Genomic DNA, 15,298 nt, shown 5'->3' with positions numbered 1-15,298 from the left:
CTGTGAATTCGGGTCTTAGTAAATCCATGATCTGCCTGTGGGGACTTGGGTATTTAATTAATAGAATGTTCACTCCATTAGCCAATCAAGTCAGATACCCTTGGATTCTCAGATCACCTGAGCTTTCATGTCTTTCCAAAGTCCTCTCTGTGCCTGTCCTTTCCAGCCCCTCACATAAGATTCAAGGGTGGGTCCTCCTAATAGCTTTTCTCAACTCATAAATTAAATCAGAGCAGAACTACTCCCACATATCATTTTTATGTAAATCAAAGTTTTTTAAGAAAACCAGAGCAAAGCACATGGGGTTCTCCAGGTGGGGTTCATGGTCAGCTGCCACAGACCCTCCCAGAGGCCTATACCTGAGCACCTGCCTAGGTTCACCCCAACGCTCAGGAGAAGCACACAACTACATGCGTCCCTTACTGGAGTCTTTTCTTTTAAATTACTCTTCTGTTTTTTGATTTTTTCAGATTAAAATAATTTCAGACTTAGAAGAAGGTTGTAAAGTTAATGCAAAGAACTTCGACCTACCTTTCAATCAGAGGCTGCAAAGGTTAATATCTGACATAATCCAGGTGCAATAATCATCATCAGCAAAGGAACATGGCTACCAGGCTTCTTATCGAAAATACAGACTTGGTTTAAATTCCATCAATTGTTCCATTAATTGTCTTTTCCCAGTCCAGGATCCAATCCTGGGTCAGATTTTCATTAAGATGTCATGTTTCCTTAAGTTTGGTAAGGCCCATGTCGGTTCACCTCCTTGACTACTCGCCTTTCTGCCCCAAGGAAAGTGAAGGTCTGTCTGCCTCAGGGCCATCTGCTGAGCTAGAGAGGGTCTGTTCTTAGTACTGAACAGGCAGAGCCAGCACTTGGCAACCAATGAAGATTCAGGACGTGCCCCCTTGCAAGGCAGAAAGACAGCTTGTTTCCCCTCCCTGCTCTTCCTCACCTCAACACACCAGCAGCAAAACACCCAGGGGGCTCTGTGGAGTGTATCACATGGGACAAGAGACATCAGGGCATTCATTCTCCTTCCAGAGATCTCACAGCCTACATTATTGCTTACTCTTTTTGTCAAATAAATCAGATTTTCCACAGAGAAGACAAGGCTCTGGGGTTCTTCATCTAAGTATGCTTCCTCACCTTAACTTGTAGAGTGGTAGCACTTTTTATTGATGCTATTTTAGAAATTTCCCTCTTCTTAGGAGTTTGAAGCTCAGAAGATGTGATAAACAAAGTAATATACCCTGAAGATGTCCACATATAATCCATAGACCTTATATGAAAAAAAAAAACTTAGCAGATATGATTAAATTAAGGGTCCTTTAAAATATTTGTTTATTTATTTGAAAGTTAGAATTACAGAGAGAAGGAGAGAGAGATTGTCCATCTGTTGATTCACTTCCCAGGTGGCTGCAATGGCTGGGGCTGGGCCAGGCCAAAACTAGGAGCCAGGAGCTTCAACCAGGACTCCCACATGGGTGCAGGGGTCCAAGCACTTGGGCCTTCTGCTGCTGCTTTCCTGGGCTATTAGCAAGGGGATGGATTGGAAGCGGAGCAGCCAGGACATAAACTGGTGCCCATATGAGATCCCAGCATCACAGGCAGAGGTGTTATCCACAAAGCCACAACACTGATCCCAAAATTAAGGATCTTGACATGCAGAGATGTGATGAATTGAGTTATGCTCCCTGCAAAATTTCTATGTAGAAGCTCAAATCCCTCATGTAAGTGTTTTTGAAACAGGACCATTAAGCTTAAATGTCATCACAAGAGTAGGGTCCTAACCCAATAGAACTGGTATCTTTCTAAGAAGAGGAAGAGAAACCAAGGGTGTGTGGAAATTTTAGAGAAAAGGTCATGCGAGGACAAAGCCAGGAGGCCATCTTCAAGTTAAGTTGAAAGGCCTCAGGAGAATCAACCCTGCCAGAACCCTGGTCTTCAACTTCCAGACTTCCAGCACTGTGAGAAAGCAAATTGTTGTTGTGTGTTTCTAGTGTGTGATATTTTGTTATGGCAGCCCTAACAGACTAAGACAGAATTATCTGGATTATTTTAGTGGTCCAGCCCAATGTAATCACAGGGCCCTTATAAGATGGAGGCATGAGGGCCGGATCAGAGTAGCTGAGAGATTTAGAGATGCTACTCAGAAAGGAAGTAGGAGGAAAGATGGGAGGGAGGATGGAGTGGGAAGTGTCGTTATGTTCTTAAAACTGTATGTATGAGGGCCGGCGCCGCGGCTCAATAGGTTAATCCTCCGCCTGTGGCACCGGCACACCGGGTTCTAGTCCCGGTTGGGGCGCTGGATTCTGTCCCAGTTGCCCGTCTTCCAGGCCAGCTCTCTGTTGTGGCCAGGGAGTGCAGTGGAGGATGGCCCAAGTGCTTGGGCCCTGCACCCCATGGGAGACCAGGAGAAGAACCTGGCTCCTGGCTTCAGATCAGCGCGGTGCACCAGCTGCAGCGCGCCGGGCCACAGCAGCCATTGGAGGGTGAACCAACGGCAAAGGAAGACCTTTCTCTCTCTCTCTCACTGTCCACTCTGCCTGTAAATAAATAAATAAATAAATAAACTGTATGTATGATATACATGAAATTTGTTCCATTTATATAAATAAAAAATTTAATAAAAAGAGGCGGCACAAGAGAGAGAATGTTGGTGGCCTGCAGAGACTGAGCAAGTCAAAGAACAATCTCCCTCTGAGAGCATGCAGATGGAACATAGTCAATACCTGATGCTAACCTTATAAGACACATTTTTGGACTTCCAATGTCCAGAACTGAAATGTAAGAAACATGGGTCGTTTTAAGCCACTAACTTTGTCATAATTTACTATGGTAACAGTAGTAAACCAATTTAGCAAAATAGTAACCAGACCTGGATCCCACAGGTACAGCCAAATAGAAATACAGGTTATCAGAAGTCATTTACAGAAATAAAATGAGTGTTATATATAGCAGCAGGTAGGGAATAATAGCTCACATGCTAGCCGTATTTCATTTTCTACTCCTCTTTCACAGTTACCTAATTAATTCTGAGCCTATATTCTCATCCTCTAGCAATACTGTTTAACTAATGAAGATACCGTTTCTTCTGTGTTTTTTATAACCACAATCTAAATATAATCATATATCAAAGTTATACTCACCCCTGCCCCCAAACACACATGCACACTCTTCCGGATGCATTAACAAGTTTTTGTTATTGTTAGCTGGCAATATGACATAGTAGCTAAATGCCACATTCTGGAATCAGATGGCCTGAGTTGAAATCATGACTCTGTTCCCTATGCTTCAGTTCTCATCTATAAAATGGGAATACTAGCATTAATCATATTTGTCTGTAAATGTTGGTAAAGCACTCCTGTGACATAGTTAAATACATTTAGATAGAGGCCAGTGCTGATGCATAGTACGCTAGGCTCCGCCTGCAACACCAGAATCCAGTATGGGCGCTGGTTCATGTCCTGGTTGCTTCTCTTCTGATCCAACTATCTGCTGTGGTCTGGGAAAGCAGAGGAAGATGGCCCAAGTCCTTGGGCCCCTGCACCCACATGGGAGACACAGAGAAGCTCCTGGCTTCGGATCGGCCCAGCTCTGGCCATTGCGGCCATTTGGGGAGTAAACCAGCAGAAGGAATGCCTTTTACTGTCTCTTCCTCTCTCTGTAACTCCACTTCTCAAATAAATAAATAAAATATTTTAAAAATTTAAAAAATACTTTTAGACAAAGATACCAATGGCAATACTTTAATTAATTAGTACCCTTCATATTAACACATCATGGGATATAAATAATCCTAAAATGTAAATTGATCACATGCGTCCATTTTAAACTCTGTGGTCACTAACAGTGATCTAAAACTGGTAATCTCTGGTAGAATCCGGTTTACAGATGTGAGTGATGTGTCTGTTTTGTATGCACGTTTTTTCATTTGTTGTTGAGCCAACATATAAAATGACAGACTTAACAGAAAGTGAATTTCTGACATTTCTTAAAAATTCAGTCCTACCCACACAGGGCTAACTTTTCCCAGGACCACCCATCTTAACTGGAGCCAAACAGTGTCAGCCCCCACTACTCACTATGGGCTCCCTGACCTGCAGTGAGAATGAATTGCTACAGGTGATCCTGTGCGCACATTTTTCCCATAGTACAGAAATATTTTTCTTTGCCTCTGTTAAGAGTGGAAAAATTAAAGAGTTGATGGGAACCACATTTAAAGACATGTGAAAATGCATTGTTCTTTGTAGATTTGAAATCTTTTCTCATACATTTTATCAACAAATTATATCTGATTTGTAAAAGCACAACCCAAGATGTCATTTCTTATGCAGGACTTCTTTGTTGCCTGTTACCTCACTCATTCGGCCTGGTCTCAGTCGGTATTTGAGTGTGTGAGCCCAGTGCATAGGATAAAATGTCGATAATTGGCATAGGATTTCAAACCCTTCCTGACCTCATCCCTGTAGACTCTGTCAAATTTACTTCCCACTGCCGTCTCCTACACACACACACACACACACACACACATCCTATGTTCAAGACTTTTGAACTATTTTTGGTAATTTAATTCCATATCTTTAATTTTTCATTTCTTATGAATAGAACATTTAGTTACAAAATAGAAATTTTAGCCTGATACTCAATCTTAAATCACCAATATTCATCAGCTTATACATTCCAAAATGTGCATAAAAAAAGAGATAACATTTGGTTTAATCATGTAACCAAAGTAATTTTGATGATAAATCAAAGCTAGGCCATCAAGAACAAAAAAAAAAATAGTCTACAAATCTTCAAGTATAATTCATCCTGACTACAATACTGTAAGAAACATGCATAAGGAGTATAAATACAATCCCATGTGCCACACAGTGATTTAATAAACTGACACATGCTATTACAAATTGGAAAATATGTGACAGTACGTATTTTGAACTGTATTAGTAACATGCCAACATTTCCTCCTGGAGGTTCAGATTATGTATATATTCCAGAATCATCTTAGCCCAAACAAAATTGATCCTGGTTTAGGAAAGATCTTGACTTGGTTGAGAGTTCAGAGTAAATGGAAAGGGTGCTGAAAAGAATTTTCTATTTAATGAATATCTGTGGGAACAAGAAGATGGTAACTAACAGTGTTCTACACATGTCAGGTCCTTCAGGCAATGAAAGAGGCCCTGGACTGAGGATGGAGGGAGGTCTTATCCTGACGGCTGGTAGCTTAGGGCAATGATGGAGGAAGAAAAGAGTGAATCTTTGATAGGTCCCCAAAAGACATAAGATGTGGGAAAACTTTATTCAAATACACACAACTTTTGATGTACATACATCACTTTTTTTTTTTTTTGGACAGGCAGAGTGGACAGTGTGAGAGAAAGAGAGAGAGAGAAAGGTCTTCCTTCCGTTGGTTCACCCCCGCAATGGCCGCTACAACTAGCACTCTGCAGCCAGTGCACCGAGCTGATCTGAAGCCAGGAGCCAGGTGCCTCTCCTGTTCTCCCATGTGGGTGTAGGGCCCAAGGACCTGGGCCATCCTCCACTACACTCCCGGACCACAGCAGAGAGCTGGACTGGAAGAGGAGCAACTGGGACAGAATCAGGCGCCCCAACTGGGACTAGAACCCAAGCTGCCGGTACCACTGGTGGAGGATTAGCCTATTGAGCCACGGCGTCTGCCTATACATCACTTATAAGCTCTCCATTTTCTAGATAAGAAACTGGTTTCCTGACAGTTTGACTTTCCCAAGAATGCAGTTAAAAAGAGCTCAGATATTTGAATTTTGATAATAGTTCTTATTCTATTACACTGTAATAAAAGGGGGCTCTTCAAGGGTTCAATATTTTACTAATATTTTTCCCATTTTAACAACTATTTCAGGGGCTAGCACTGTGGTGCAGTGGGCTAAGCCTCTGCCTGTGATGCCAGTATTCCATATGGGTACCAGTTCGTGTCCTGGATTCTCCTCTTCCAATCTAGGTCTCTACTATGGATGGCCTGGGAAAGCAGTGGAGGATGACCCAAGTGCTTGGGCCCTTGCACCCACGTGGGAGACCTAGAAGAAGCTCCTGGCTCTGGGCTTTGGATCAGCCCAGCTCCAGCTGTTGCTGCCACTTGGGAAGTGAACCAGCAGATGGAAGACTTTTCTGTCTCTCCCTCCATCTGTTTGTAACTCAACCTCTCAAATAAATAAATCTTTAAAACAAAACTATTTAACTGTTAATAGTCACATTCTCTCATCCCTGAATAACAAATGATACACAAAACTTGAGGCAGTCCATTTGTAATCAGTAATGACACAACTGTCATATGTAAATAATTACTTCTATCCATTGAGCACTTGCTATATGCCAGGCACATGTCATCTCATTTAATTCTCACAATAATCTTATGAAGTGAGACAGGTAGTGCAATTCCCAATTTACAGACAAGAAAACAGAGGTTCAGGATGGAAAGATAACTTGCTCGTGGTGACCTAATTCATAATTGATTAAGCCAGGATTTTTCAGGTTTGTCTGGCTATAAAACATGTGTTCTTGGGCCGGCGCCGCGGCTCACTAGGCTAATCCTCCGCCTAGCGGCGCCGGCACACCGGGTTCTAGTCCCGGTCGGGGTACCGGATTCTGTCCCGGTTGCCCCTCTTCCAGGCCAGCTCTCTGCTGTGGCCAGGGAGTGCAGTGGAGGATGGCCCAGGTGCTTGGGCCCTGCACCCCATGGGAGACCAGGAAAAGCACCTGGCTCCTGGCTCCTGCCATCGGATCAGCGCGGTGCGCTGGCCGCAGCACGCCGACTGCGGCGGCCATTGGAGGGTGACCTTTCTCTCTGTCTCTCTCTCTCACTGTCCACTCTGCCTGTCAAAAAAATTTAAAAAAATTAAAATTAAAATTAAAAAAAAATAAAAAACATGTGTTCTTTTGATTACGTTAAACTGTCTCCCCAAATAATATAGCATGATAATTGTGATTCTTGATTTACACTTCCAGGGCATGTCCCAGACCAGACAGCTGCCTTACGTAGGCCCTCAGATCATTGTTGCTATGAGCTACCCTTGCGTGTTTATGGACCAGGCCTTCTCACAGAGCCCTGTATTTGAATGAGGTTCTTTCAGGACACAGCCCAGGCTTCATTCTTGAAAGGACCACAGGTTTGGAGGCAAATTCTAAATATAGTGAGCAAATAATCTAGGCAAGTGGTTAGCAAACTCTCCTGCACTGAGAATCGGCTGGACAGATTTTTAAAAGTCCTCTGCCCATATTGTTTAATGGGTATTTGGGGGTGGGGGGATGCTGAATAGTTCTGAAAATGGATGGTCGTGATGGTTGTACAGTAAGGTGAATGTACTCAGTACTCCTGAACGGTACATTTAAAAATGGTTAAAATGCTAAGTTTTATGTTACCATGCCACAATCAACAATTTCTGGGGCCCTTACCACCAGCAATAGGAATGGCACCTAGGTATCTGTTGAGTCCAATGTGCAGCCAAGTTTGAGAACGGATGATTTAGCAAAGGGCTCCTCAAATTTAAATGTGCTCATCAGTCATGTGGGGATTTGTAAAACACAGTCTGATTCAGGAACTGTGAGGTGGGCCTTGTAATTCCGTATCTCTGACCGGCTCCCAAGTAATGCCCATGCTGCTAGTCCGTGCCAGCAAATCCTCAACCTGCACATGAGAATCACCTGGAGATGTGCTTGGGCTTCTGCTTCCCTGAGATGCTAGTAGTTCCATGTGAGGCAGGGGAAAGACTCTACAGATAAAAAGTGACATTAAGCTAAGGAGGCATCTTCAGAGATACCTTAGTGGGCTCTACTCATCCTGTCAAGCGCCAAGGGGAGACAGCTGGGGTGCATGTTCCCAGACACATTCGGCCCTGCAGTCTTTTCTGAGCGGAGCAATGCTGAGGTGGGTACTGGCTGTCCTGTAGCGCTTTGCAGTGGGAGAGGCTGACAGCTCCACTGAGAGCTTCTGATTCAGGCATGCTGGGCCTTATGCTGACAGCCCACGAAGGAGGCCAAAGGGAAGGTAAGCAGATCCCGCCCAACTCCAGGCACTCACTTCAGCCTGTGTGAGGCAGGAGCCTCTTCTGCTTAAAGGGCCTTTGCTTCTCCATCTGCACATGGAGAAGGCACAGCATTATTCTCTACCATCCCTTCTACAGTGTGGCGTGTCCAGCGCTACAAACAGCAAACATCGATATGGCCTCGCAACACTTGGCTACAGCATTTTGAAGATTCACTCAATCTGGAATAAACAGAAGAGTCCTTTTAGATAGATCTGAAACCCTTATGAAAACATTTGTGCACAGAAGTCTAAGATTAAATGTATGAATTTATGTATTCATATTTACTATGTATCCACCCCTAACTTTCCCTCTGCCTCACTCCCTGCTACAAACCAAGTCCCATTGCTTCTGGCTGGAATCGATTCCAACATTCCTGTTCCAGTTCTAACTGCCACTGTCCCCAGCCTCTTCCCTACCCAAGCCACTCTTGCTCTGCCCAGTGACCCCTTTCCAAAAGGCAAGTCTGACCAAATGTCTCCCACAATTAAATCCACAGCAGGCTCCAGTGCCCCCTGGAAGAAAGTTGAACTCTGGCCTGCTGATGGGACTCTCAGCATCAGTTCCAGCTCCATTCAGTTTCTTGCCATTTCCCCCAAGCCCTACCTGCTCACCTCCTGGATTATGCTGTGGGTCCATGAGCTTGGCTTGTCCCCCCCATTGCCCACTCCACAGTCTCAGCTCAATCATTGCTTCCTTCCAAATCCTTCCTGAATCTTCTGCTCTACTTAGTCTAAGCCCCGTTAGGGACTAAAGTGCTCCACACTGGACCCCGACCCCCGACCCTCGACTCTGTCCTGCTACGCTTGAAGGCAGTCACTGGTCCTCATTCATGGTTGGAGGCTGAGTCCTGGTGCAATGCCTGGCACAGAGAAGGTTCTTCACCTGGACTTGCAGAATTGTCCACATTCTGGGTTTTCCAAAGCCTTAAAGAACCTCCTTACCTGAGGCTAGTGAGTAGCCCTTACTGAGAACATGTCCATCAGCATCCACCAGGGAGTCCCACAAGAGACAGGGCCCAGGCCTGAGCTCTGCTCACAGCCAATACAATCTGTGGTTGCAGGATGCCAGCCCTCTCTGCTGTCATCACATTCCCAGGGACAAAGCCACACAGATGACAAAGCTCATACACAGCCTCCTGTGGTTTTAGTCCACTTGTGCTGCCATGAACAGAATATCACAGACTGCACAATTCATGAAGAATTTCACACAGTTCTGGAAGCTGGAAGTCCAAAATCAAGGGCAGAATTCTCCAGAGTAGAGGATCTCTGCGTCCTCACATGACAGAGGAGCAAGCCAGACAAATGCTGCCTCTTTTACAAAGGCCTTGCTCCAGTTCACAATGAGAAGCCCTCATGGCCTAATCAGCTTTGAAAGGCCCCAGCCCTTAATTCCATCAATTGGCAACACCTGAATCACGAAGGGTCCAGTCAAGCCATAGCACCTGCTATCGGATCCCGCCCTGTATCCAGTCAGGTCCCTATATAACTCTCCACACTTTTACCCCACCTTTCCTTTCATTCACCCACAGTGCATGAAGTTGGATTCCTGCTATACATGTGGGAAACCATGGTTGAGTCCCCAGCTCCTGGCTTTGGCCAGACCAGTCTGTGAGGTCCTATACTCTGGAGAATCTAATATTTGAATCATCACCTGCTGCCTCCTCGGGTCTGCATTGATAGAAAGCTGGAATCCGTGAGCTGGCACTGTGGTGCAGTGGGTTAATGCCCTGGCCTGAAGCACCAACATCCCATATGGGCGCCAGTTCAAGACCCGGCTGCTCTACTTCCAATCCAGCTCTCTGTTATTGCCTGGGAAAGAAGTAGAAGATGGCCCAAGTCCTTGGGCCCCTGCACCTACATGGGAGACCCGGAGGAAGCTCCTGGCTCCTGGCTTCAGATGGGCACAGCTCCAGCCATTGCGGTCAACTGGGGAGTGAACCATCGGATGGAAGACCTCTCTCTCTGCCTCTCCTCTCTCTGTGTAATTCTGACTTTCAAATAAATAAATACAATCTTTAAAAAAAAAAGAAAGCTGGAATTTGTGGTGGTGCCAGGTATAAAACACAGGTACTCTGATATGGGATGTGGGCATCCAGACTGGTATCTTTACAAACACACCCAATGCCTGCACCTGTAGGAGTTTAAATCAGCAGAAACCTGCAGCTCATCTAGCATTTCCTAGGATAGGTAATCCAAACAGCTGGGTGCTGAGTACCACACACTCCAGCTCCTCTGGTAGGCTCCTTATGACTTCTAATCATTTGGTTCTACCAGTGTTGTAGCCTGCTCCCAAGGAAGCCAAGTCTTCATAACGACAGTGGGGTGGGGAAAACTGATCATCTCTGGGCCCACAGTAACCTCCAAGAAGACCAGAGACCCCTATCTGCTGTTGATGAGGCTGTAGGGGGCACTCTTTCCAGGAACTGGACTTAGGGAAACAAGTGAGGTGCCCTTCTGTAGTTAAAATTTAAGGGAGGGGTCATCAAAAACTCAATAACCAAGATATACACTACTTAAATGTAACACTGAAAAATCAACATTAATGCAAAAATCCATGACAAACAAAAGATCAAACTCTTAAACAAAACAGGACCAATACTATTGATTTTCCTTTTGCTGCAGGCCCCAATATAGCTAACATGGCACTCTTACTGGTCTTGTCTTTATTTGAAAGTTTGGTCTTTGATTCAGCATGGATTTCTTGCTTTGACTTTGATGTCTTAAAATATCTATTTTTATTACTGGGGTTCTCAGTAACCCCTGTAAGTTTCAGGTATGAGGCAGGTACCACTTGCCCTACACACTGGCCCTGACTCTAGTCCTTTCTACTCGAGAGTCCAGTGGTTTCATGTGTTGGAAATTATCCCATTATAGAAAGTCCATGATGCCACCCATTCCAGCAGCTTACCCGATGCAGAGCCCCTTCTGTAGATAGCATTTCTGACTATGGTCGTGTGGGTCAAAGCCTTGGTTACACATTAGAATCACCTAGGAAGTTTTTGAGAATCCCAGTGCTCACTTAAACCAGAATCTCTGGAAATGGAACCTAGTAGGTCTTAGCTTGTGAAGTGACAATGCATCATGTCTTGTCCCAAACAGAAGGGAACCCTCGGACGTGGGACTTTGAGCGCCAAAACTGTCCTGGACAAACCAAGAGGGCTGGCTGCCTTAGTTGCTGTTTGCTTTCCAGATGAACCCAGTATACGGCCATATTTGCGAACCACTGATGAATAAGTGCTTATAGTTAGGAAGCTCACTACTTAAGGAGCTCAGCCATAAATTCTGAAAACCTTGGACATAGTATATCTCCCTGTGACCAAATCTTGAGCGTGATAGGAATGGCAGGAAACCATTGTAGACTGATGCTTCAACAGAAAGCTATAAGGATCAGAATCAAGGCAAACCTAAAATCCAAGAGCCAATCTAATCCGAAGCCGAGTGTTGCAGCACAATGATATATTAGAAGGCTACTTCCAAAAGTTCATGGAAAATAGAAATGAAGCCGGCGCCGTGGCTCAATAGGCTAATCCTCCACCTTGCGGCGCCGGCAAACCGGGTTCTAGTCCCGGTTGGGGCGCCGGATTCTGTCCCGGTTGCCCCTCTTCCAGGCCAGCTCTCTGCTATGGCCAGGGAGTGCAGTGGAGGATGGCCCAGGTGCTTGGGCCCTGCACCCCATGGGAGACCAGGAAAAGCACCTGGCTCCTGGCTCCTGCCAGGATCAGCGCGGTGCGCCGGCTGCAGCGGCGGCCATTGGAGGGTGAACCAGCGGCAAAGGAAGACCTTTCTCTGTCTGTCTCTCTCTCTCACTGTCCACTCTGCCTGTCAAAAAAAAAAAAAAAAAAAAAAAAAAAAAAAAAAAAGAAAATAGAAATGAAAGATAAGTTTATTTTGGTGCAAGCAAATTGAAATCTAACTTATGCATAGTTTTTTCGTAATATGCATTTCCATGAACATTTTAAAGACCCTTCATAGTAGGGACATAGGATATAAGTAAGCAGAGACATTCCTACATCATAGCAGTACTCACCTAGCTCACATCAAACCTGAGGGTGAGCAGGGAAGATGCAAGGAGAGGGGGCTTAGATATGAAAGGTCTCGGGGAAGCCTTGAGTCGATAGCCACGTTAAAATATTGCTTGGCCACAAACTCACATCGTCCCTTTTGTTTGGACAAGAAAATTGTGCCTTAGTCTTTGACCCCATTGCAGCTGTCTGTGGTAGCAATCAGAGGGTTAATTGGATACAATAAAAGATATATTTGAGGAGACAGCAGTAAATTAAATTAGGGAGAAACATTCCCACGGTTTTGATTTACTTCACAGGAAGAAGCAAAATATTGGACATCTTCTATTATTTCACTCTTGCCTGGAGGGTAAATGAGAGATAAATTTGCAGAAAATTCTGAAAAGTTGCTATAATCCCCAACCCTAAATGATGTTTTCATCGCAGAAAATAAAAGGTGGTCTTTCAAATGCAAAAGTATCTAAGTATTTACAGGTACTTTAAGGGATCTCACCATTTTGATTCTGGGGCCCCTAAAGAGAATTGCAAAGGAAAGAATTTACTGCTGGTATTTTCACTGGGAAAGTTGCTTTTGAACAAAACTGCTTCCTCGGTGGGCACAGGGATGTTTGCTGTACTGCTGACATCTACTGAGAGACTGTGAAATAGCACTTCTCCGAGCAAAGGAAATAAAAAGTCCTCTCGAGAAAGCTCTGTCTGATAGGTAAAACCATCTATAGCGTGTCACACACCTTGTCCAGGGGTTCACTGATTTCTATGGAAGGCTTATCCAGGAAGCCAGAAACAAGGAAACAGGCTGCAGCCACGGTGGGAGTGGTGGTCTCCATCACAGGGCTCTCTGCAAAGGGAAAGGAAACATTTCTGAGTGTTGACACCAGAAGCTGCCGGATACAAATCTTCACGTTTCAGCCTCAGGGCAGCCTTTTCACATCAGTGTCAGCGACCCCACGGTACCGATGCAGCAACTGAAATTCACAGGTGACCCCAGGCTTGTCCCAGCTACAGAGCCAGGAGGTGACTGAATAGGAATGGATGCTGAGCTGCCTGGATGCTGCTTGTGCCCCATCCCTACTTATCGTCCCTAAGAAAGCAATGCCAGATCTAAGCCAATGCCCCAAGAAGAGCAGCCCTAGGAAATTCATTGATTCCACATCATTCCCAGGAAATCCCCGAATCTCTGGAAGAAAACAAGACAGTTACAGAGAAAATTAAACTCTGAGGTGACATCATTTCCTCCCAACTATTATTTTTTTAATGACAAAGATATGCCACTAAAAAAGTGGTCTATGCACTATAACCTTTAAGACAATCTGAGTCAGATGGCAATTATATTTGGAATATTACAGGATTATAAAGGCCTTTCACCCTCATTTCCTTCTCCCCGCCCCCGGACATTTCTAGAAAGTCATGTTCATCTACTGCATCATTAGCCATATGCCTTAACCCTGACCTTCTAGGCAGAGACTGCCTCTGGGTACAATCATCTGAAAACAAGCTTGTCCCTCTACAAAAGGATCCCAAATAATTGACTACCTCTCTTTTCTGTACTTGGAGGCACCTGTTTGCAAACAGGAGAAGTCGTCCGCCTAAATGCAAAGCTACCTTTGATGCCTATCTTCTGGGCCATTACTCTGGGCTATGACTGCTGAAATAAAGGGTAAGTAGCAGTCAAGTTTTAAAAGTGTTCAATTCTTTGTTAAATGTCATGATATTGGGGGGCCCAGCACTGTGGCGTAGAAGGTTAAGCAAATGCCTGCAGGGCTGGCATTCCATTTGGATGCCAGTTCAAGTCTCAGCTGTTCCACTTCTGATCCATCTCCCTGCTAATGCGCCTGGAAAAGCAGCGGAAGATGGCCCAAGTCTTTGAGCCCCTGCACCCACGTGTGAGATGTGGAAGAAACTCCTGGCTTTGGACTGGCCCAGTTCCGGCAGTTGTAGCCATTATGGGAGTGAACCAGCAGATGGAAGACTCTCTTTCTGTCTTTCTATCATTTATCTATCTATCCTTCTATCTATCTATCTATCTATCTATCTATCTCTGTATCTCTGCCTTTCAAATAAATAAATGAATCTTAAGAAAAGGAAGTTATGATATTGAGTGTTCTGTTTTGAGGTAGAGAGTAACTGGGGGGGTTAGGATACTTATTTCTACAGACCAACTTGGTGAGCTACATTTTCTTTTAGAAGGATGGGCTCCAAAAGACTACCAAGCATTTACTGAGGGCTCACTAATTATTTATCTTTTCAGTTACTGGTTTTAAGTAATTATTTTTTCAGAAACAGATAATACAGGTCCATAGTTTAAATTTCAAAAGATACAAAATACTGCCCAGTAAAATCAAATGGGTCCTACTCTGGACCCTGACCATTCAGCTCATTTTCCCCAATGTAACCTTCCTGGCTTTGGTATATTCATCTAGATATATTCTAGACATACATAGAGATAATTCTTTTTAATTTTTTTATCCACATAGTGGGACACTGTGCAGCCTGTTCTACACCTTGCTCATTTCTCTTAAAGATACATCTTAGAGATCCTTCTACCAATTGGTAGAATTTAAGCAAGTTTGGCAAGTTCATCAACATGGTTGCGAAAATAATTGCTCATGATAGAGATTAAGAGATCTTTTTCTCTTGTGAGGTACCACCAATCTATGGCCAGGTGTGCTCTGGGATTTTTCTCATCTGTAGTTCCTAATTCTATCATAACACATTCAATTAGATGACAAATTTCACTTATATAAATGTGTGCTTTTGTATTTTATTTTCTTCTTTATTGAACTTGGAGAATATGTGTGAATTAAGAACTCAATAATGAAGTTTAAGTCAAAATAAACATGTATGGGGTTTAAAAAAAAAAAAGCAGTCTTGGCATTTCCTTGGGATGAATCAGGTGCTATGGAAAGAAGATCAAGAAGAGGACCACTCTGGGGGGCCACTCTGCACAAGTCAACACATGACTACATTTCTCAGGTTCTCTATGATCTGGTCTTAGTTCTTTCTACTATCCTAGGGAATCTACATTATCTATTGTGTTGAAATTTTATTAATTTATATGTAAAAGAAAAGTATTGGAAGTATGTATAAATGGCCTTCAAAATTTACATTTTTAAATTTATTTATTTATTTTAAAGGCCTAGAAACAGACAAGAACTCTCCCAACTGCTAACTCACTCTCCAAATGACTGTATCAGCAGGAACTGGTCCTGGA

General features: G+C 44.0%; 1 long non-coding RNA gene across 1 annotated transcript in view; it reads right to left on the bottom strand.

The window, feature by feature from the left end:
• LOC127483686 (uncharacterized) overlaps window positions 1-12,927 on the bottom strand; it is a 119,787-nt gene extending 106,860 nt beyond the window's left edge. The window contains exon 1 of the long non-coding RNA XR_016218178.1: window positions 12,819-12,927. This is a non-coding gene — a long non-coding RNA (uncharacterized LOC127483686). The remainder of the gene's footprint in view (window positions 1-12,818) is intronic.
• Between the last annotated feature and the right edge of the window lie 2,371 nt (window positions 12,928-15,298).

This window comes from Oryctolagus cuniculus, chromosome 12 (assembly GCF_051225735.1).
Source record: "Oryctolagus cuniculus isolate XC-2025 breed Fujian yellow rabbit chromosome 12, ASM5122573v1, whole genome shotgun sequence".
Taxonomy (NCBI): domain Eukaryota; kingdom Metazoa; phylum Chordata; class Mammalia; order Lagomorpha; family Leporidae; genus Oryctolagus; species Oryctolagus cuniculus.
Note: the sequence above shows the minus strand (reverse complement) of the source record. Positions and strands in the feature narration are given on the sequence as shown.